General features: G+C 45.5%; 1 protein-coding gene across 1 annotated transcript in view; it reads right to left on the bottom strand.

Annotated features, from left to right (window-relative positions):
* Positions 1-24981, bottom strand: part of LOC8038672 (ribosomal protein S6 kinase alpha-5) — a 176825-nt gene that overhangs the window by 132946 nt on the left and 18898 nt on the right. The gene's annotated exons all lie outside the window — the stretch shown is intronic.

Genomic DNA, 24981 nt, shown 5'->3' with positions numbered 1-24981 from the left:
CGCACGCCGTATTGCTGAATTCTCCATAGTCAAACAAGACATGTACAGATACATGTCGGCGAAGAAAAAGATACTCAATCAGATCACTGAACTCGGCTAGCTCTCAAATAAAGGTAATTGCATGCCTTATTTTCTGAAAGTACTGAGTAATTGGAATGAATATTTTTTTTTTGCTCCAGTAATTTTAATTGTAATAAACTACTCTCGGGGCGTAGTTGTAACTGTAATAAAATTACATTTTTGAAGTAATTTACCGAGGTATGGTTTGCTTTATATATATACATATATACTTCCACCTCTTTCAGTGTTCAGAGGCACGGTGCATGTATTGGGGCTAGAAATAAGAGGAAGGATAAGCACAAAAAACCAAACAAAAATTAAAAAAAAAACAAAAAAACATTCCACGCCTTTTTTTTTTTTTTTTTTATAAACGAAGGTATTTACTACAAGCGTGGTTTTGTTAAAAGCATATCTGCGATTGCTGCCAGATAAATATCCAGGCATAGTTAATTTTCGGACATAATTGTCGCGAGCTACTTTTTGAGTTCCAATTTCCGCGCGATTTAAAGGAACCATGAAGAGGATTTGAAAGTTCAGTTTAACGAATGAAATAGAAGGCATGTATATTCCATGTATTGTCGACGAAGTTTTAGCCCGAAGTTGAGCTTGCGCTCCTCACAAGTTCATTTAACAGAGTCATCAAAAATCACACCGGGACCGATGACACCGACTCCCGAGACTGCGAAAAAATTCAGCTTTTGAGTCACGTGGACCGTGACGTCAGTTGAGGCTCGTCAGGCGATTGGCCGAAGTGAACCGAGTCCCCTCGTTTTTGTTTTCGATAGGGAATTATTAAGATATTAAAAAAAAATATTTTATTTGTGCAAAATAAATACAATAGTGAAAATGCAGAAGTGCAAAATAAATACAATAGTGAAAATACCATTTCAGTCCGTGGTATTTCGCGAATCATGGGCGGGGACTGAATTGAAAAGCGTTTAATGTAACCTCAACCATAGCCTCCTATATACTGACAAAGCCTGGCAGATTGCCACGAAAAGCAGCCGCCAAAATGGAAAAAAGTGGAGCGGCAGACAACGGATGACAGGAGAGCCACGTGACTGGCGCCCCACTGCGGCGAGACGCCGAAACACACTTCTCCCGAGCGAACAAGTGTGTTTTGGGTCCTCGCCGCTGCAAAAGCTGTGCGCTGGTGTCCAGGTTTGCCGAGAAATGTCTCTTTGATGCTCTGTGCTACCAGATCCTCGCGCTCCAAATCTGCGACCGGACACTCCATCGTTCCGTCGTCGAACTGCCAGGCTTTGTGAGTATAGATCGAGAAGGTCTCAACAGAAAAAAAAAAAAAACATATATATATATATATATATATATATATATATATATATATATTTTTTTTTTTTTATGAGAAACACATGAATTGCGCGTTTTTGCCTTTTGTTCGTTTTGTCGCGCGATGATTGGTTCTAGGCGTGAAGGGAGCTGCAGGAACTGTCCCAGGTTGACGCGCTGCAGTTTCCGGTACTCCTCCGGGTCCATGTCAAAAAGCTTATTCTGTCAGACGTCGTCTAGCACGCCCCGAGTTTTGCTGCACATCATCCATCCTTTCATCCAACGAGACCTTTCTGCACCTGTGGTGTACTGAAGTGTAGTGCGCGCATATGCGGGAACAATGACATCGGTAAGCGCCCCCGCGCGAGCCCAAGGCTCCGTCGCTTCTACGCCGAACCTCCTCGAGCAAGCCCATGAGTCTCTAGCACTCAACTTCTATGAGACGGGTGGCGCCGCGCTACAGCGACTTCTGAAACCATTGGGGCGGTAGGTATATCCGGCCAAGCGCTGGTGGAATCGCAGTTTCTGTGGTTTGCCACCTTCGAACCTCCGTCAAAAATGCCCCCCCGCGGTCACATTTTGCTGTGTCGTCAGATGCCACTACAGCCCGGTGAACACAAGAGGCCAGAGGGACACCTGTCCACTTTCATATAGCTTCCAGGAAAGACCTTACGAGAAGGGGGAGGGGAGCAGCGTGGGTCGCCGCGCTTCGTCGAATCAATTGTGAGTTTGTGTATTTCCACTTGACGCAGAAATATTTTATTAATGTTCTATTTTAATACAAATCTGGTTCTAAAACTCGCAAAATGCGGGAATTTCACACCCCGCGGTTGATTAGGTGCGCAGCGCGCTTCGCGGTCTCTCCTCATCGAAACTAATATATATATATACATATATAGTTTTAGTTTTGAAAGACGATCGCTACTGGCGCATGACCCTCTGGCGAGAGGCTGTAATCTATCAAATCAGTTGAGGCTGTTCCCGTTAAAAACGTGTTATATTTACCATTTTTAAATATTAAGTTTTCAAAATAGTAACAGTGGTACTCCAGCTACCGAGCATCAGCATCTATAAAAGATATCGAAAGCGAACCGGCCGGCTTGCGTCGAAAGAACGTGCATTAACAAAATGGTTTGTTGTATGCCATTTACGCAGCTACCGGTCGAAATACTATAGGTGGCACCGATCACTGGCCCGCATGGAGAAGACATCCCAGCTGATTCGGTGACTGATTGCTTTTCTTACGCTTTTTTTTTTTTTTTTTATTTTTCAATAAACTTTCCACGCGTTTCACACCTTGGTGCATTTCGTCTCGAGTCTTTATGGACCTTATGATTAACCTTTATCGGAGTGTTTGCGTCGATATATATTGATCGAAAACCGATCAGTTGAACATCCCACGAGTTGCCAAGGGTAGCAGCTAGCCTCAGCCACTTTTGAGCATTTCTAGTACACTGTTGGCTCTTAAAGTGACTTGCCTTGTGTGGACCTTTCAAATTAATCATACTTGCACAGAATACCGAGGCTGTGTATAAATGGAGTGCGAACGTGGCAAATTAAAAGTCAGCAGCTCTCCTCCGAAAGGCGCACCCACGCGTAAACACATCTCGAACGCTAACAAACGTTCTTTAGAAACATTTGTTAAGCCGCTCAAGAAGAAAGGATATATCTGAGTTGGCATTCAATTGTCGATTAAATGTAAAGGTCAATTCAAGGACAGACAGGGACAGAGATCTACAATCAACGATCGACCAATCATCGGCTACGAAACGCGAAAAAAAACAATCCCCTTTGCGCACTTTAATCCCTCTCAACAGAAATTCTACTCACTCTGGGTTTCGCAATCACGACCTATAAGCTGCGAAAGTCCATTTGAATAATTTAATACCTCGATCACGCCTCATCAACACCGCCCGCAACATGGCGACCGCACACAGACTACGAACCTGTGTGCCGCATCGGTGGGGATCGTGGATTGGCTTGAATAAGATTCCGCAGCAAATCGAGCCTAACTCGTGATCGGCATATAGAGGCTTTACACACGCCACAATATACAGCCGCCATTGCTGACCTTCTCTTGTCTTACGGAGAAACCGAGCCACTGGAACGGGTGTTGACGAGCCTCCAGGGCCCGTTTGCTCGAAGTCGGTTAACTTTAACCGCGGCTAAAAGCTAACCGCCCTTCCCTACTAGGTACCTACAAGTACCTAGCCAAGTTTGACGAGGGCTGAATGAGCAATAGCTCCGTGTTTTATTATGGGGTGGTAGCTGGTGTCACCTACTGGCTGTAGCGAATATACGTGGCTTCTGTGAAAACGTTCCCGAAATGGGGGGACCCAAAAAATGCGCGCTGCCTGGTTTTCGCGACGCAGCGCGGCATACATTTGAGCTTAAGAAACAATTTTTATTGCTCGTGGTACAAATAATCGGCAAGGTAAAACTAAATTAACCCTTGTTTAGAAATTTTCTAAATATTTGGCTGCATGAAGTGAAGAAAAGCCTCGCTGAAATTTCCTTCCGAGTTCGAAAGAGGACGACGAAGTTGAGTCTTAAAAACGACAAGGAAGAAGTGAGCAGTGAAAGGCGGGCGGTACACCGGCAGCGTGGTTGGCCAGGAGGTAAGAACTGTATATAACACCGTCATAAATTGAAAAACCTGTAACTCGGCTCCACTGAAAATTGACCTAGTAGTAAATTACCCGAACATCGAGAAGAACGCTGGAAGTGTAATTCTACGATGCGCGCGCGCTGGCTTCCACTTCTAATAGATTCGAAGTAAATAATCATAATAAATCTTTGACGAACGCGCGTGCATGGCAAAATTTGTTTTAGGCTTTATGCTTCAGAACAGTTATTACTGCAGACGCCAGCAGGTGCAGCGCGTGTAACTACACTCGTAGCATGCACCTCGGTGCTTTTGAAATTTAGCAAAAGGTGTATGGTAACGCTCTCTGCTTTTGTGTGCTATCAATACCCGGCCGATTGAGTCAGGGCAATCCACTTTCCAAAGACGTTGCCATGCCGACAACTATCGCGTTCATTTAGGCTTAGGAATGGCCAGAATCGAAAGTGTATCTAAAAAATAAGGCGAGGTCATTGCTCATGTTTTGCGTTTTAAGTGAGGTAAAGCAACGCGAACACCTCCTGCACCATTCATTGCTGACTAACGCGCCCGCTACTGCAACTGCTACGACGTATTAGTTCCAAAGCGAGCGGCGCTCACTCCATGTTTCCCCACCGTCCTTACTCTGCCGGTCACGTGACCCAAAATTCCCCTTCGTAGGGAAATCCGGTTAACTGCAGTTAGTTAACCAGCTTCGAGCAAACGGGCCCAGAAAGGCCAATGCTGGGAAGAAGGACACAATAGAATCTGGGATGGCAAAAACCTGGACTGCTATGGTAATGACAAAGTGAAGAAAATGGAATAAGCGGAAACAAAAACTGAAGGTCAGTTATGGAGGCGCCCATGCACAACGGCTGCAAAGCGTCTTTAGATGCATTATTTTCAGATTTCACTAACAGCTAGTCTTCTTTTACGTAAGAAATTCTCGAAAAAGGCTCGAGGGACACCTAAGCACTTCTTATGAGTTGTGAATGCGAACGCATGAATGTCGTTCTTTCGCTCTCTTATTTCGTGTGCGGCGTACTGGCATGGACGGCCACGTTTCGCTACTGCCGAGCTTGCGGTCAAAGGCCAAGCGCGCGCTCTCGTGAAGTGGCCGCGGTGCGCTGACATCGGCCGTGCAGCCACTCGAGAGTCTCCCCAAGCGGGCTCTGAGAGGCCCCGCGGTCAGCCGCTTCCTTTTACCGGCGCGCTGCAGCGCGGGCCCGCAGCGCCATGCGGTGGCGCTCCTTGAAACTGACGCGCGCCAGCCAATGGGAGCATATCCATCAAACTTCGGCTTCGCGTTCCTTTTGGAGAGCTGAATTTAGCTGCCGTTTTCCGTGGCTCTTTGTGCGGCTTCATATCTGGGAGCCTTCAGATCGCAGCTCCACTTCGCTTCATTGGGAGAGGGGAGTTTAGCTGCCGTTTGGCGCGGCTTCAAAGCTGATGACGTCGGCTCGCTCCATGGGACAGCTAATGCTTTCGCGCAAAAGTAACGCAAATTTAGGAGGCTTACAGATTTCTGCCATCTTCAACCTGCAGCCTGAACCGCTCCAGAAGTCAAAAACTCTGGCCAGAGATAGGCGCATGCAAAGAGTATTGTCGTCGCCTGGTTAATGCTGGAAGGTCATACTTTGATGTCTTGGGTTAGTGAAGTTGACGGCGTCCGCGTTAAGACTAGCGCCGTGTTCCGTCTCACTTGGTACCTTATAGCGACACGTAACAGTCATTGTTCTTCGTAATGCGATAGCGCTGCTCGCAACGCGATTGGCAATAAACGATGTTCACAAAAAATAAGGTCCACACAAATTTTTGTCAGTTTTCCTCAGTTTCGGTTTATTTTATACGAAATATTATAATAGAGCTCTACAATAAAGTTTATTGCTCACACAAACGTTCGGCCTTGAAGGCTTGAATTCCTGTTCCACCCGAAAAACAAACAAAAATCGAAACTTAAAAAAATAGATAGCTGCACACACACAAACACAAAAAGGTCTGCGTGCAATGGATAAGTCGATTTCACAAAAATACTTCAAAATGTAGAGTATTTTTGACGAAAGTGACGCAAGTCAGAACATGCGAACATCGCTTTAATGTCTAAAGCGATGCTCGCATGTTTTGACTTTCGTCCGCTCTTCGAACGGTTTTTCACGCACGCGTTTCCCCTGTTCGTGATCCGGGGCTCGTACACGCAGCACCGCACTAACTCGCTCTAAACCTGGAATCTGCTAGAAATTCATTAGGTCGTCCACGGGATCCGGTTTACGCACGCGCGGCGCTCCGCTGCGCGGGACTTGGCAGCAAGCAGCACGGCGGTGTCGGCCACGAGAAGAGCGCCCAACCTACATCTCGTCGACGAGGGTCCGTGAACCGCGCTGCTGCAGCATGCAGTGAGGCGCCGCATCTCAAGCAGGGAGTCCAGAAGAGGGCGACGACGCCACGCAACCTTGAATCTCTACGACGGAGTTGTCGCGAGTTCGTTGCTTCGCCATCGTCGCGGGGTCGAGTCTTTGTTTCACGTGGCGGCGCCCTCGTCGGAGAAAGCCACGAGTCGCGTTTAGAGGAACTCGTTTGGAACGAAGCGTCCGTGAACTTCGGGGGCGCCGAAGACGCGTCTGCTCATTTTCACGTTCGTCCGAACTGCGGTGGTTCGTGTCGTATTATATGCCGAGAAACTAGGGGGAGAGGAGGACAAGAGAGCTCCGCGGGGTCTTGTCAGAACACCGAGCTCTGGTTGGTTGGATTGATCAGTGGGTAGATCTGAAGATAGCAGCCTTTGTTTCCGCTGCACTCGCCGAACGCGTTTATACCCTTAAGGGTGTAAAAAAAATATGTTCTAGAGACTCGCACCGATGGCCACACCCTTTCAGCACCCTTGTCTCGAGTGATACACTCTAAAAAAAGCCCGTGCGTCTGCTTTCCCGCACAAGGCTCGGAGAGCCAATCACCGCAACTAACGGAGGCAGCTCAGCGAATGACGACGCCGAAACATATGTTTAGACCAAAAAAAAAATGCAGTCTGAGTTGTGACATTAAGCAATGCAAGCGTGACGTTTTACATTGCTTAATGTCACAACTCAGACTGCGTTTTTTGGTCTAAACATATGTTTCGCCATTGTCATTCGCCGAGCTGCCTTCGTTAAGTTGCCGTGATTGGCTCTCCGAGTGTTGTGCGGGAAAGCGGATGCACAGTTTTTTTTTAGACTGTACGACTTCTCTGATCGTAAAATAGTGTGCATCGCATGGAGGCGCCATTCAATTTCTAAGGGCGTAAAAGGGTGTGAAAAAAGGAGCTATCCGCTGAAATAAGGCAAAAACTTTTTTTTCTTTCTTTTTTTCAAGGGTGTTCGTTGCACACACACCCGCTTCAGTCAGTTTTAGTGGCGGTTGTCTTACCGATTGCGTCCAATAATTATCGTCTGTAAGATTGCTTTTGTACTCGAATCGACACGCTGACAAGACCAAAGCAATCTACTTGTAACCTTCGTAACTGGGGAGGCGCCAGCTTGCAAATGAGAGACTAATTCGTCGAGAAGAAAAATAGACGAACGGTCAACCGGCTCGTGATCCCCCTCTCGTGTTTGTGTATGTATGTAGGTATATATATATATATATATATATATATATATATATGAAAGGAGGAGAGCGCGCGTGCCGCTTTAATCGGCGCTCACAATGAGATAGGACACGGATGCCCGTTGCTTTGCCTGCATGTATTGCCAAGAAAAGTTTCCCCGAGTATATATCAGAGCACACCAGCAATATGCGCTGGGTGACCTCGTTGCTTAATAAATTTTAAACTTCTTTCTAAGCGCTAAAAAAAAAAAAAAATTACAATAATGCCTGATTTATTTTTTTCTTTTTCTGTTAAAAACGGGACCAAAAATCGCGAGAGGCCCCTTTTTCTTAGATGTATCTCAGACACATGGTGAACAACGTGACGTTTGGTCGCGCGTGCAGTCGCAAGCAGTCGTAAACGGTCGCACTCAAACATGTCTGAACCCAGGCTCGATCGCTCAGTCTATATACTCGCTGCGCATTGTACCGATTGAGGAAGGGTCACGCAGTCGGAGAACGAGCTTCTAAAAGCGGTTCTTCTCCGAACAGGGCACTACAGCTACAGAGGAAAAAAGGGGGAGAGAAACCGCCCAGATCGAGAAGACAGACGAGGGGAAGGCGAACGTTCGACTTCAAGGCCGCGCCGTCGCGCTTTCGTCCAACGAAAGTTGGCACGGGCGCTGGTTAGGACAACCTATGTATAGAGACACTGGATAGCTTTAGTAGATCGTTTCGATGCCTCCGATAGCGATACCCGATGACGATACGATTCGTGCGCAAGGACGTCGGCGGAGCATCGGGTATCGTTACGGGAGTCATCGGAACGATGTAATAAAACTCTCTACTAAATAAGCTACTGGCAACGACGATTTTAGGCGAAAGGAATGTAAGCAACGTGGGGAACGAACCAGTGTTGAACACGTTCCTCGAAAAAAAGGAACGATAGCTCGTTCCCGTTACAGCTAAAAAAATGGAATGTATCGTTACATATACGTTACTTTTGTATTTTGCTGATTACCATACTCAATTAAATCAAGCATTTTTTATCCATTTTATCAAATGGCAACATACGGATTTGAATGCCGTGATGGAAGGACACTAGGGTTCATAATCTGGACGCTTGGCGAAAAAATTCGGCGAAAAATCAGGCGACTGTGACTGACCGGTGTCAAGGCCAACTGCGACGTCGGTCAATCACGGCTGCGGGGTTTCTCGCCGATTGTTTCGCCAAGTGTCCAGATGATGGCCTCGGGAGAAGAAAACAAGTGGAAGCGAGGTTTCATTTGTTGATATATTCACCTTTAAAAATCTCACCTTTTAACCTCATGTTTGTTGTGGGCGATTCAGACGAGCCAAATGTACTGCTACGCCACATTGCACGAGCTTTTTACAACAACCTCACACGTTTCAATCTAACAAAGTCCCTTGTTTGAACTTAACAACAGATGCTTCTCGATGTTGCTATCCGCAAGACGAGCAAGTAGAGAAGAGGGTAGGGCTTTTGGAAGGTCAGTCATGAATGCTACAAGTCCTTCTCCGTGAAGGTTGGATTCGTTGTTCAGTTTGAAGGTTGGGGACAAGGTGAGAGCGAATAAAGGTTTTTTAAATGACTAATGTTCGTGTTAGAACTTTGCTTCAGTGATGGGCGTCGTCGGCCTTAGATTACTGGGTGTATGAGGATTTGTGGAAGCAAAGGAAGTAGTTGAGTTTGAAACGGCCTTCTTTTTGTGTCTTTTCCTTCGACTAAAAGTTTTGCAATCTGTACCGCAGCCTTGGGCACTGCAAAAAAGAATCGATGCCCACTAGCTGTCCTGCGCCAACTGTTCCCAAGCGAGAACCATACAATATAAACCCTAAGATAAGTAACAAAAAAGTTTCTCTTCGTTAAGTAATTGTTTTTATACTTTTTAGAATTTCCCTCCTAGAAATGAAATAAAAATTACCCCACTGGACGAAATAAAAGGAACGCCGTTCCTTTTTCCGTTCCAGTAAAAATGTAACGTGTTCCCGTTCCAGTTACACCGATGCAAAATGAAACGGCGGCGTTCCTTCGTTCATCATAAAAGGAACGCGTTCCAGGAACGCCGTTCCGTACAACACTGAAACGAACGATCCCATAATCCCAGAGATATGTCCGTCCAATCCGTCTGCGCATCGCTAAGTTCAGCGGGGAAATTGAGGTCGCCTGACGACTGAGATTCGGGCGTTGTGATCACGGGACCTGACCTCACGATGCCACGGGATACCATGACTCCACGTAACCACATTGCGTGGCGTCGATTTCCTATAGCTAAGTTTAGAAGTGGAAAACTGTAAACAATACGTTCTCTCTCTCTCTCTCTCTCTCTCTCTCTCCCCCCCCCCCCCCCCCCCCCCACCTCCCTCCCTTCTCCGAAACGACTTTGAAATACTTTCGAGGCCGCTCGTAATTCTTTAAACATCGGTGTATTGAGGTAATGTGTTGCGTGCAAATGACAAAAAAAAAAGAAAAGAAAAAAAGAACAGCGATTATCGGTGAAACAAGATGTCATTGGCCGAACATAGGTATACGAAAAGGAAGATTCAAGAAAACTGAGAGCTCAAATTTAATTTAAAATTTGTATACGCCCTCATAACGTATGACATAATTTAACCTGATAAAAAGAAGAAAAGGAAAGACACATAAAAAAAAAAAAAAAAGAAGGACAAATCAACGCCGACGCGCGTTGTCGCTTTCTTATTTCTCTTTGTTGCACGTCTGAGGTGAAGTCCTGTCAGTTTTTCCCACCTGGACTGCGCTGCTCACCCTTCTTTCAGTTACAACGCTTCACGCTTACTATGCATAGGCGACAGTGTTCTCAGACGACCGACGGCGCGCCCGTACACGGGTCAAAGTCTGGGAACTCTTTAACCTAATCAAACGGAGCTTTCCGTTTTCTTCTTACCCTGCTACCCGTCTTCTCCGTGTGACGGCAGGAACGGAGGGATTCTCAAGCACAGCGTTTCCGCCACGAGGAAGGCACGTTGTTGCGCTCGTCTCTTTCGTAAGACTCGGCCGATAACGACGGCCACGCGTAGTTTCCAACCTTGTCGTCCAGAAAAGAACAAAGGCATCGTGAGCGTCCGTGATGACTCACTGATTAAACTGTCTCGTACCATATTGTCCTCCCAGGTCAGTGATTCCACTGATTCGTAAGTGACGGGGGGCTTGATCTAGAATCACTAAATAAAGCGTAGCTTTATTTAGTGAGTCTAGCTTGATTCATTGACAAAGTGAAGACGGCAGGGAGGAGCTCCAGTTGTGAAATGGCCTTGCCATTTCACGAAAAGCTAATTATTTCTTAGAAAAAAAAAAAAGCCGGTGTAGTATGTCATTTTTACATTAAAAAGAGTCGCCCTGCAAAGGCTTGACAAGAGGGGGGGGGGGGGGGGGGGGGGGGTCGCCTTTTGTTTTCTCTTCCGGTACTGAAACAACTTTCTAGAGCCTATTTAGGTGTCTAAATGTCAACTATGTAGCAGCAACAGCACAAAGAAACCAATTTTTGTTCTGAAGACACTTACATTTCCTCTTGAAACGAATGAAACGATTACCAAACAGCGCCTGGTGCATGTTCCCAAAGCTACTTGGAACGTCGTGACGTCGACCTTCCCCAAAGAGGTAGCGCCGCTCCGCGGAAGTACGGCGCCGAGCGCGCTGTCAAGCTTGGCCGGACGATATTTCCCTATTCTCCCGGGCCTCTCCTGCGGCTGGGGAATGGAAGCGAAGACGAGGAGAGGAGCGAGACCAAGATGAGTCCGCTTGTGTCTAGCGTGTCGTCCAACCAGCCATCGGGCATCTCAACGCGTCGACGCCACCAGGCGGTGAAGCTCATAACACATCACCCTCGTTGTAGACTTGTCCGTGAAGGGAAACATGACGTCACGAACGCCGCTGGACGCGCCGGATCTCCCAAGACTGGTCGCGCTCTCCGATGGCTGCACATATGCTTTTCGAGCGCCAGAATCGGCCGTTTAGAACGGAAAATATAGCCAGTCGTTCAAAATGCGAGCCTGCGATTGTCTTTAGCAGACACGATTGATCGTGTTTCACGCGTTTCTGAACGCGAGAGGTATATTTCCATTTTCATTTCAGTATCCTTGAAATCCGCCCTTCGACGAGCTCAGTATGCTCACGCATCTTGCTTTCGTGATTGGTGCTTTGCCTTTCTTATTCACACGAACTCAACTCTGCTACGTCACGCCGCGGTGGTGGCGCCTCGGGCGCACTCCCGGTCTGGGCGGTGGGCAGAAGTCGCCGTGCGAGACATGCATTCCTGTGTTCTTTTGGAAGAAACCAGACAAAAAAACCTACTTTCTCGTCAAAATGCTGCGACGGGGGCTCAACCGAAAGAGTCTGGAAAGGTTTGAAGATCAGTTGTCATGTGTTTCTGCCCCCTCTGTTCGTCCGAGAACGTGGGTAGTAGCCGTGGAAAGGGCAAACCAGACGCTGTCGAACTACGATTGCTTGTGCGGGAAACACTTTCGAGTCGCCAGATGTATTTGTGTTGTTCCAACATGAACGAGAGAAAACCGCCAAGTTGTCCAGACCACCCGCGGGTTCAGTGCGTCTTCAAATTCACACGGCCGCCTGATCGTTCGAACTTTCGTCTGCTCTTTCAAACTTGTCTGCTTGTTGTCGTCTGCTCGTTCAAACAAAAGCGGCCCGTAGATCAAACTTTGACCCCGTGATTGCAATAAGAAGTAAAAGAAGTAATTGCAGGCCTCAAAAGGCTTAAGTAGGCTCGGTGTAAACAGTCGATACAAGATGTTGATCATTGGTACCAGTGGCCATCACCGACTTGTTACGCTTGGTCTGTTACCGTTTCCGAGTTTCAGTATCGACGTCGATTATCGCCGCTACCTTCTACACTTTTGCCACACGAGCGACGTCGCGACCAAAAACAGCTAGAAGAATCTCATCATGGTTTTGGCGTCCATTCTGCGGCGTTCACACAAAGAAATCGCCGCACGTCAAATTATTTAAGCGAAGTTTAGCGGCGCAACGAGCCTTGATAATTTCACTCAGGCGATTAAAATGGTAACCCGTTGCTATGAGGACGTATAATCGACAATTCCAACACGAAAAAGAGTATGCAGACTCATACAGACGCCGACAACGTGACATTCCAATGGTTTGTTGACGCGGGATGCGGTGCTTCTTGGCCGCACTCCATTGCACATCCGTTCGAACTATCGTCTGCTCTTTCAAACTTGTCTGCTTTTTGTCGTCAGCTCGTTCAAACGACAGCGGTCTGTAAACCAAACGTTGACCCAGTAATTGCGATGAAAAGTAAGTGCAGGCCTCAAAACACTTTTGAAGATTGGTTGGGGTAAGTAGGCCAAGTGTAAACAGTAGATACAAGAAGATGTTGATCATTGTTACCAGTGGCCATCACCGACTTGTAATGCCCGATTCTACTAGCGGTTTTCAGTATCGACGTCCACCATCTCAGCTACGGTCCACGCTTTTGCAGCCCGAGCGACGTCGCGACTGAAAATAGCGAGCAGAATCTCATCGTAACAGTCAGGCTTTAGCACCCATTCTGCGGCGTCCACGTGAAATGAATCGCCGCACGTCACATCATTCACGCGAAGTTTCGCGGTGTAACGAGCCTCGTTAATTTTACGGAAGCCGCTCAAGTAGTCAGACATTGTTACGAGGACAATCAACAATTCCAACGCGAGAAAGAGCACGGGGACTCACACCGACACCGACAACAACGCAATTCAATGGTTTGTCTATGGGCGACGGCGAGCTTCTTGCCCACCGTCCACCGAGCATGTGCGGCGCCGGTGGCGTCCGCTAGGGGCGCTCCGGTTTGTTTGTAAACATGAGTTGGTGTATTAGCTGATGCCGCAATCTGATTTGCTGGAAAGTTATAATGAGATGCAAGGGCCACGCCCCGCGCATTTTCTTAAGCTGTCGGCGACTATCAGCGATGGGCAAGACCAAAAGCGTCACTGTGGTCGCGATTGGCCTCACTGTGACGTCTTTATCCGGATTAACGTTCCCTTCATGGATAGAAACCGGTGCAATGTCAGTGTCAACCATAAAGATGTTGGCTTAACAATGCAACAACTCGGAGCTTCCATGGTTATTTTTACACGTACCATCGAACTTGTAGTTAGCAACTGATGATGAGGTTAGTCAAAGATTACAACCCATGACGTCACACAGAGAATAAATTCTGATCGTGACGTCACGAACGGAGACCATAAAGCCGGGTCACACTGCTCATACGTTATACAAAAGACAGTCTATACATAAAGGTTCAAACGCGAGTTAGCGCGAGATCCGTGCTTCGAATGCCACATGTCAATGAACTTGAGGGGAAACTTGGCGCGCGGCATTCGAACCACGGATAGTGCGGTGACTCTTGTTTGCACACTGTCTTTGGCACGATGCATGACTCCACTACTCCATGAACTGATCTTCACCACGCGTATGGCGCAATCAATTTCACCCTCGGTCCGTGCCCTCGGTACAGATTGCAGTGATGCGATTGACAAGAGTCATTTCGTATCACATTTTGTATACCACCCAAATGTGCTTGTGCTTCAAAACACACGCTTCGTTTTTATTTATACCATTGTGCATACTATATGTTACAATTCACGTGTTGACCCATCCAACTAAAAAAAAAACGCAGTCTTTGTTTTTGCACTTTTGTGCAACGGCACGTTTGATTTTCTCAAACACAGAACTAGCCGTTTCGTTGCACATATATGCACTAGGCCTGGCAACGAGGTTCTGGTCGATGAAGGACAGTGTGGACTGCTGTGAATTGTCATTTTATAGGTACGAAATAAAATGTAAACGAAATTGTATATTTCACTAAAATAAAGTCAGAATAATCTTGAGCGGACCAATCGATGTTCTATTCAAGTTCTAAAGGTTGTGATAAAATAAAAATTCTAAAGATTAACACAAAAAAACAGCTTTTGTCATTAAATTATTATAATTCATAACATTTTGTAAGTAGAACTTCAGAAGAACAGCGAAAGGAAAGTGATCGATAACTATATGCCTTCCTAAAACAATTCAGCCCAATTCTGTAATGTTAATCCGAAGATTCTTTCGATCTGCTGCTAAACCTAATTTTGTTTCAATTTATTATATTGACTGTACCTTAAACGGATAAAACATATATAAAGGAGACAACCAAACGAGGGAGTTCAAATATAAATAAACCTATAGAGTAGTTAATATAAAATTTCTTGCGAGTACCCTCACTAAATCCCAAATTTGAATAAAGATCAATCAATCAGAGTTTTATTGTGTTTCCCAAAGAGCTTTAGGGGCATTTTTAGGGTTACACTTCCTCTTATAAAACAGCACTGAACTAAACAAACTACGCGGCAGTCCTAACCACAATACTATCCTTGAACTTTTTAAAAGGTATAAAAAAGTCCACATGAGGGTTAAAATACTTGTTGTACGTGAGCATCATCCGTGTCAGCGAGGGACTGGACTCTAGATAAGAGGGGTAAAAAAAAGGAGTAGACCTATTTTGTCGCTGGGGGACATGAATTGAGACTCTACTGAATAACATTGGGGAATCAAAAACAGAATTGAACAACTTATATAAAAACACCATGTCGCGAACTAGTCGCCTACACTGTTAGAAAAACTCCTGTCAAAATATGGGACACATACATGCTAACCTTGTTGCCATAACATGTACTGTATTACCGGACTACAGAACATGTTCCATACTTCTTTAGTACGGGACATGTTGTTGCTGTATGGGCAGCCACAACAAGTTCCATACACCATCATCACGGAACAAGTACTGTATGCTACAGGAAATGTACCATCGTGGCACACAGCAGCACATGTTCTGTTGCAAGCCATGCCAGAACATGTACCATTTTTACGAAGTACATTACATGTTCCAATGCGTCCAAAACAACACAGGTTACATTTCTTGTACGTACGGAAAAAGTTCAGTCTTTTTTGTGATAGTACTCGCCCCATTTTATGTCACTGCCGCTATTCATGAGTACATCCGGGCTTTGTATGTCACATGCCAAGCTCCTCCTTGAAAAAGTTGATATGCGACATGCAAAACAGGGATGTCCTGGCAGTTTGCAGGCCCAACTTGATGCACGTCTTTGCAACATAAAATTACCTGCAATGTGCAAATGTTCCCCAAACTTGTATGTATGGAAAATTTGAACTGTCGAATCTAATGCGAGCACTATCCTGAAAACAGAACAATGAATCTGTGACATATATACTCAATAGAACAGCCAGGAATGCCATGAGAAAGTGTTCACATGCTACGTCAAGTTTAGAGAGCATTGTACATGTAGTGACGGGGATAAAGGCAGATAAACATTTGTAAAAAAATCGTTATCAAACTAAGTTCACGCTTGGTCCTTTTGGTTCCAACCCATAGCAACGGACCCATTGCAAAGAAGACTGAACAGTTTGCTGCTTCAAAAATATTTACATTTATTTTTCTTTTAAATGACTAGAGCAGATACACAATAAAAAAAAAAACACAGTTCATGCCGCAAATATTTTGGGGGGCAGCTCAGCCATAAAAAAAATATCAAAGTGAGCAGTCTCCTAAAAAAATGTGACCAAAATTATGCTGACATGCTACATCTCGAAAAGAACCATCTTGGCCTATACAACAAAAGAAAGATTAATCTAAACAAGCACCGAAGTTTCTTTCCACTTCTTTTGGAACTTCGAGAACTCTTGGAGGGCTCCCTGCGCCTTCAGATGCACCAGAGCAACTTTTCTTGACGAGTGCCGGGACCCCTCCTGCAGGTTCATTGCCACAAGTCGCCTGAAAAAAAAAGATAACATAAATAATGGGTGGGATTTCTTAGAGGAGGATGTATAACAGAAGCTAAGGAGTTCCTGGCTCCTTCTTTAACTTCTCTATCGGCTAGTAATCCAATCTGGACAAATTCTAAACCTCGTCTATAGTATACTTTCAAGCCGAGACACGCCCTTAATTCGGACAGTCCGTGCACACACCATGAGCCTCCAAGTCTGATCTTTGCATCAAGACGAATTGTGATTGTACACACACAAAAACAAAAAAAAAACAAAAAAAAAACATTCAGCTTACTGGCATCAGTTCTCAGTAATAACTGGACACATTTCGGATCTTGTGTCAGCACACAACGCTAAAACATTCTACAACCCGAGACGGAGGCTACAAAGAAGGACGAACACATCCGTCTCAATTGAAACGTATGTCTTCGAAGCCTCCATCTCGGTTTGTAGATTGTCATATTAACCAGCTCGCCTGTCTAGTAAAGTTGTACCCAACGATACTTCGGTTAAAAAAAGGAATTCACAGTACCAGTAAATGCAATATTACAAAAAAAAACTTGCCTGAAGTGCTTAAGCAGAATATTCTGGTTATTATTAGAGGGAGGTTATCATTTGAGCCCGTTCTCGTTTCGCCCTTCTCACTTGGCCCTTCTCAAAACAACCATTCTCAAAAAGATCTTCTCTTTTGGACCTGGCGCATTTGGTCCTTTCCCGTTTCGTCCTTCGCATTTCAACCCTCCTCATTTGAGTCCGTTCTCGTTTCGCCCTTTTCACCTGGCCCTTTTCAAAACAGCCATTCTCAAAAATATCTCGCTTTGACCCGTCGCACTTGACTCGTTCTATACGAAAATCGTTTTTTTTTTGGAGGGGGGGGGGGGTTATATTAATAAGTACATTGATATATTTTGTGCGTGCGTGTGTGTGTGTGCCACGCTACAGGCATATTCTCTCTGCTAAGGATTTTAGCAGTGCGTCGAGATCGTCGTGAAAAGCTACTAGCTGACACTAAAACAGACCAAGTATTTATCGCAGCCAGATCATATTCCGAAATGTCACATTTTTAGGGGTCTCTCGACCTGGGACAATGCCACCACTTCCATATTGCAGTGTTTCTCAAATGGGGGTCGCGAAGGCATCTATAGGGGTCCGCGAAACCATGGGGGCTATGTTGCGCTTTTTGCACTCCCAGGAGACTAGGGAGAGGGAAGTGACATCAACGACACAGCAAACGCAGATTGGATGTTGATTTCGTTTTCTTCTGTCAACATCCAATCTGCATTTGCTGTGTCGTTGACGTCACTTCCCTCTTCCAAGTCTCCTGGGAGTGCAAAAAGCGCAACATAGCACCCCTGTCTTATCAGTCAAGCACGACAATATTAGTTGTCTTTCTTCACGTCGTTAAGAAACGTTCCAATTTTTGGGTGAGTACTCTCGTGCGTGTGTCAATGAGATAAGTCTACTTCACACTAGCAATTAGTTATATCCATTTATTAAATCATTATCATGATAACATAATACCTTTCTATTCCCCTCACCCCGAGCGAGGTCCTCCATCATCTCCGCCTTTCTACAAGGGGTCCGCGAAACATCAATGGTTGAGAACCACTGCTAATATGTATGCTATTTCTGTTCAAACAAAGTTTCCAAATTAAATGTTCATCGCTTTTTTTTTTCGTTTGCTTAGAGGAAGGGAAGGACGCGTCATTGTACGATTCTCAGTGCGCACCTCTACACATAACATATACCTAATGGTATGTTGGGGGCCCAAGCAAGGTAAGGCTCATCAACAAAGCCGCGAAGGCATAACAACGTTAGAAGCATGCCGAGGTAATGCCATTCGGTCGTAGGGCGAACGGGCAAAATGAGAATGGGCCCAGTTGCGAAAAACACGATTCGGATCTTATGAGAAGGTTCAAACGAGGACTTCTGAACTTGATGGTGTTTGCTGTAGCTGCCTCTTTGATATACGAACTGGATGGTGTGTTTTTGTAGCGTTTACCTGGGGCCTGATGTTTGCTCCGACAAGTTTGGTATCTTATTGAGTAGATCTATTTCTTCTTGTCGCAAAGCTAGTGATGGCTCACTGACGCACGCTCCGTGTCTACCCGAGGCCATGTGAAAAGCCTCGATTATTTCACGCTTTGTTCTGTCCTTTGATCTGGCCAAGATGGAGGTAGTGTCAAGGATAGCTTTGCAGTTGCATTTTGAACAATGCGCTGCAAGGTTGCCAGGTGCTTGTAGTAGTCCGCATGCGTGGTTGTGCTCCCTTAGTCTCTCGTTAAGGCACCTCCCAGTCTGCCCGACGTAGGATCTTCCACACGACAGTGGTATTTTGTATACCACGCCTTCGACACATTCAACAAATTTGCTCCTGTGTTTCACTTGACACAGTGCCTTGCTGTTAGTCTCGTCCACTTCATTGTTGACCTTCCTGCATAATCCTTTGAACCTGAAAGGGGCAGATAGTGACACTCTGACTTCGTACCTTGCGGCGATGTTTTTTATCCTGTGTGAAAAATTGTGTATATATGGCAGTACCACCTGTACATGGCAAAAGGAAATAGAGAACTACAGGGGTTTTTCCAGAAAAATGGAGTCAGCAAGTGCTTTAGATATGTAGACGAATTTTTGGTGTGTTTTCCAATACACAAACTAACAGACAAGGTACGTTCAAAGATCATGGAGAAGTTTCGAGAAGCGCACAGAGGACTGGATTTTACTTTTGAGTTACCTGAGAAAAGCAGCCTTCAGTTCTTGGACATCCACATGACTTTTGATTACAGACCCACATGCTGGATGTACAAAACTAGAGGAAAAAAACGAATTCTGCCGTATGACTCTGGACACACAAAGTTAGTAAAGAGGAGTATTGCCTCAGGATGCATGTGGCGAGCAATTCAAAAATCGTGTCACCACAAAGTCTCAGAAAGTTTACAGAGGCAGACAAGCAGACTACACGCAAGCGATTATCCTGAACCCATACTGGTAGCTGTCGCAGAAAAATGTATTTCCACACTCACAGGAAAGTGCAAAACCAAGGAGAAGATCTTGGACAAAAGACCAATGGTGGTACTGCCATATATACACAATTTTTCACACAGGATAAAAAACATCGCCGCAAGGTACGAAGTCAGAGTGTCACTATCTGCCCCTTTCAGGCTCAAAGGATTATGCAGGAAGGTCAACAATGAAGTGGACGAGACTAACAGCAAGGCACTGTGTCAAGTGAAACACAGGAGCAAATTTGTTGAATGTGTCGAAGGTGTGGTATACAAAATACCACTGTCGTGTGGAAGATCCTACGTCGGGCAGACTGGGAGGTGCCTTAACGAGAGACTAAGGGAGCACAACCACGCATGCGGACTACTACAAGCACCTGGCAACCTTGCAGCGCATTGTTCAAAATGCAACTGCAAAGCTATCCTTGACACTACTTCCATCTTGGCCAGATCAAAGGACAGAACAAAGCGTGAAATAATCGAGGCTTTTCACATGGCCTCGGGTAGACACGGAGCGTGCGTCAGTGAGCCATCACTAGCTTTGCGACAAGAAGAAATAGATCTACTCAATAAGATACCAAACTTGTCGGAGCAAACATCAGGCCCCAGGTAAACGCTACAAAAACACACCATCCAGTTCGTATATCAAAGAGGCAGCTACAGCAAACACCATCAAGTTCAGAAGCCAACAAATTCAAGACATCAACCATTCGTTTTCTTAGCCGCAATTTAGGAAATACGGGTCGGTGGAGGAAAAAGAGAAGGAAATTAAACGGTTCTTAGTCTGCGCCAATTCATGCATGTTTTTGTCTGTCCTTCTGCATTAACTTCATTTCTCCAGTTTTTTTCCGCGTAACTACGCAGCGCAGCATACCATCAATACTAAGTAGGATCGGGCAGTATGCCACCCCGAATCAGGAACTATAAAAGGCCTAGCTTTATGCAGCTGGGAAGACGAGACGCTACACGCTGGGCATCCCGAACTTGGAATATACGACACCCTTAGAGATAGTAAAATAACACTGCGTTAGGAACAACTTAACGTATACGTACCTTGGAAAACAAAGCCGTCTACGCACCGCTGAACGCCTCTGACGACGCGATAACAACGTCGAACTCGCCTTCCGAACGGGCAGCAGCACTCCGCAGCTCGCGGGCCCACGCCGGCCGGCAGCGGCTTGCGCATGCGCAGGTGAGAGATGTCTTCCTGCGCGCGGCGTAACACGGCTCACAGGCACTGTACTTCCGCGGTCTAATAGAGTTCCATAAAAATTGCTGGATATCCGGCACTTTTGGGCGCGGTCAATTCGCTTATACCAGTTGAACCGACTATGAACTGTAGTCTTGTAAGACTTTTTTTATTTATACGAATAAGCTCATACTTATTGCCTAAATAGCACATTTCAATGCATATGGTACAGTTCCCGTTTTTGAAAGCAAACAGCACATTGTATGCATTTCCAGAAAACGGGACATGTTCTATTCGGTTTTTCCACGTAGATTGATGGAATTTTCTAACAGTGTAGTTGAAAGAGGCAAAAGACCAAGAGTGCCCAAAAGAAGCACATACTCATAAAAAAACACTCCGTCCAATGTGGCGATCGTAGACAACTCTCACAAGTCGTCTCTGTACGCGCTCCAACCTGAGCGCCTAACACCCAAAAAATTCCATACCGTAAAACAAAAGTCAAACCCAGAGCCGTATATGTAGAGAGTTTGGCCATTCGTTGGGAAGTATAGGAGGCAAATGAAGCGGCGCCATTGGCCGAAAGCGGGCTGGGCGTGTTCCAGGGCGTCTTCAGAAATTCGAATGTGACCAACCAGAAGCCGGAAATAATACCCTGGCGGTGGTCGCGAGAAACAAACCTGATAACTGCATTGGAGTAACTCTCAATGGCTGAAAATATGGTACACGTGATGTTTCAATCACGCTCATCCGAAATGCGACTAGCGGAAAGATCGACATAATCCGTACGCCAAACGCCGAGCGCCGGGAATCTGCCGTCAGAGCGGTCACACTCTGTTCGCGCAAAACAGAGTTGAGCGGCGCATTCGTTTCTTACATCTTTCTGCATGATCATGATGAAACAACACATGCACCCTATTTTTAACCACAAAGAGTTACTACACTTCACTCTTACGCACTTATTAAAACCATATCCGAACATAGACCTTCGATGATCGATCGGCTCAGAATTGTTTCTCGCTACCACCGCTAGGGGATTCTTTTCGGCTTCTGGTTGGTCAAGAGAGCATGCCAAGCCCTCTTTCCGAGTCTGCCGCACGCCCTGGCTCTGCCCGCACCTCCCATTGACCAAACTCTCTACATATACGGCTCTGGTCAAACCGTGATAGAACCAAAGCCCGAAAAAGGTTCAGTATACAGTTGTAAATCCGGAAGCCACGGGAAATGCGTGCAATTATCCCCGAGATTCGCAAAGAATCATTCCTAACCTTTGAAACATGAAAGTTAAAGTTCAGGCGTACGTGAATCGGACAAAATGCCAAGGTCACGCACAACAGAAGATCTTGAAATTTCAGAGCCGTCTAATGTGTAAGGATGTACAACAACATTTGCCTTACGGGAAAAAGAAAAAAACCTTAGTTTTGGTGGGGTTTAAAACCAGCGAGTTCGCACAGCACAACAAATGAATTGTATCAATATATTTTTGTAACAATTTCACAGGCGTGTGGATACTACGATAAATCTTCACGTCATCAGCATACTGAAGTATCATTGAGTCACTCGCACTAGTTACAAGATAATTTACAAAAATATTAAAAAGCAAAGGTCCAAAGTTCGACCCTTGTGGTACCCCAGAGTTCCACAGATAAGGGAGTGATTTGCATCCTAAGTAGAAAACCATGTTTGAGCGTTCACTAAGATAACTAGCAAACCAGTCGCAGAAACCCGAAGAGAGACCCATATGTAACAGCTTCGACAGCAAACATTTGTGACCTACGAGGTCAAACGCCTTCGAACAGTCAAAATAAATAAAATCAACTTGACCACGGGACCCAACTATGAGTTTCGCCAACTCCAAAAAGGTTAAAAGACTTGTTTCAACAGATCGTTCACGACAAAAACCGTGTTGATTTGGACTGAGCGTCTGCTTAAAATGAAAACTCACACGCTTAAAATTGACTTTTTCACAAACCTTCGAAAAAGACAGAAAGCAATGCAAGTGGTCTGTAGTTATCCATACACGTCGAGCTTCCAGATTTGTGTTCTGGCACAACCAAAGCAGTTTTCCAGGCTGACGGAAATGTGCTTGTTATTAAGGACATGCTAAAAATGTGATCCAGTACAGGAGCCAAGATATCGGAGCACCCTTTAACAATAACGCCAGGATACCGCAGGCTATCATAAATAACAACCACAGTGTAATTCAGAATTTTTTACTGCAACCTAAGAGCTGTTACATTAACACTCCAAAAGATTCTTTTTCCTTTTTTTTTTTTTTTTTTACATTCGACGTTTGCGCGTTTAATGTCCCTCTCTGGGGGAATGATTTCCCTTTAGCACTCGTATTGCACTGCAGCGAAGGAAGATAAACAAAATTGCGACGCTTACTTCGCGGTTGCCGCTTCACTGCAGTACACGACGAGTGCGCGTTGAGGAGCTCATTAAACGAAGCTAACTTACATGCCAGAGCAGACTTAGGAACGTAAGAGATATTGCGAAAATTACTAGTACTCTAAGTGTTGAACGCTGCAGAGGTAGAATAGGATAGCACGTTACCTGCGGCTCAAATCGAAAGTTTCTAAAATTGGCACAAGCCTGCAATAACGATCCTGACGTGTAGCGGGGCCCGAGCCATTATTACAGTTTCAGTATTAATAAAGTGAAATCCAGTTTTGCCACAATGTTGGCGCAAGTTCATCACATTTGGGCTAGATGTAACAGGACGTAGCAGGGTAAGCGCACTGGCGCAGCATTCACATCACTGAGATCGCAACCATGTCCCGATTTAGAGCCCATATTTCCGGCAAATTTTCGCTCACCCATGATGGACCTCTCACGTGGTGTGCGGGACACCCTTCATACAGATTCTTTTTTTTTTTTTTCAGAATGCAGGCGTATTATCCATTTTGCTTATTTAAGGGGGGGGGGGGGGGGGGGATACTGTGGCGACACGTCACCTTTTCATCTGATAAAAAACGAGAAGGCTCTCGTGCAATATGATGAGCCCCGCGATATCGTGGTTAAAACAGTTGGAATTTGGATTTTCCGGACACTGTTCGGCGCATAAAGAGCCAAGTGATAAACACGCTAATCGTGTGCGCGGCTGCCGAGCGCGTGGAGCGAAACCTCGCGCTACTGAACGCGGGGATTCTGGGTTCGATCCCCGCCCCTTTCCCGTTTCGATCTGGACGAGCATCGTACGGGCGTGCGATCGTGTATATATCACCGCTGCCTGTCTACTGCACTGCCTACATTTCCCATCTACAGCGTACACCCGCGTCGCCATACCTCCAAAGGTGGACCGACCATAAGCTATCTAAACACAAATAATTTAGTTTTTTTTTTTGCTTCGCGCTCATTTCTTGGCACCTGGAAATCGGGAACTCGTGGACACAGCGTGCGGCCAGGCGCATAAAAAGCGACGCCTATTCAAACGCGTTTCCTCATTTCGCTTTTTCCCCCTCCCTTGGCGTAAAGAAAACGAGGAACAAACTGTATGCTCCGAGATATCGTTGTCTATGCGACGAGGAAGTTTGTCGGCGTTCCCCGCTGAGCCGTTGTTATTGTTTTCACCACTTCCCCAGCCGTTCCTTTTTTTTTTCGTTTTTTTATTTGACCTTCGCCTTTCGGCAGGAAAGACACGAAAGAGCAACCCGCACGTACGCATCAAAAGGCGAAAGAAAAACAAACAAAAATAAATCAATTTACACTCTCTCACAATCAATTTCGAAAAAAAAAAAAAAAAAACGAAAAAAAACACGAAAACTTCTGCAATTTTTTGTAACTGCTGACGTATTTTGTCTGGAATTAGCAGAAAACAGCTGACAATTTGGGTTGCGTCTTTTCGGGGTGTTGCTTTTCTCCGAATTCGGAATGTTTCTTTCTTTTTCTAAGTTCATTTTTTTTTTTGATCAATGTAAAAAAAAAAAAAAGATGTTTATGTTGAAGAAAACAGAGTACAGTGGTGTTCGATTGTACGACTTCCAGAGAACATTCGCATGACATAAATACTGGGAAATCGCTCCGTTACCAAATCTGATAATACAAGAGGATTGTGCGGTTCCGAAGAAAGGAAGCTAGCACCCTCATGAACAGTTCAAACAAAACAAAGCTGTAGGTACATATTTGCTTCCGTGAAGCGTGGGTTTTAAGTGTTTAGCGCTTGCAACTCAAGAAGGTAGGGCGAGGAAAGGAAGGCCGGGGAGAAGGAAGCAGACGGAACGCTGGAGAGGAGGAATCCTCCTCTTCTCTCCAGCGTTTCGTCTGCCTCCTCCTCCCGGGCCTTGTTTTCCCTCGCCTTAACTGCTTGAGTTGCAACGGACTATAGCGACCTTTTGTGTCTGTGGCATGGAACCTCAATGACGTCACAGTGACAGTCGCGCGACATCAATGCGTCACATGATGTTATGACGTCACAGAACACCAAGGCCACCTGTCTTTTTTGTGACGGTGTATATTTTTTTTCTTA

The sequence above is a fragment of the Ixodes scapularis genome, unplaced genomic scaffold (assembly GCF_016920785.2).
Source record: "Ixodes scapularis isolate PalLabHiFi unplaced genomic scaffold, ASM1692078v2 PGA_scaffold10__122_contigs__length_95168666, whole genome shotgun sequence".
Lineage (NCBI taxonomy): Eukaryota > Metazoa > Arthropoda > Arachnida > Ixodida > Ixodidae > Ixodes > Ixodes scapularis.
Note: the sequence above shows the minus strand (reverse complement) of the source record. Positions and strands in the feature narration are given on the sequence as shown.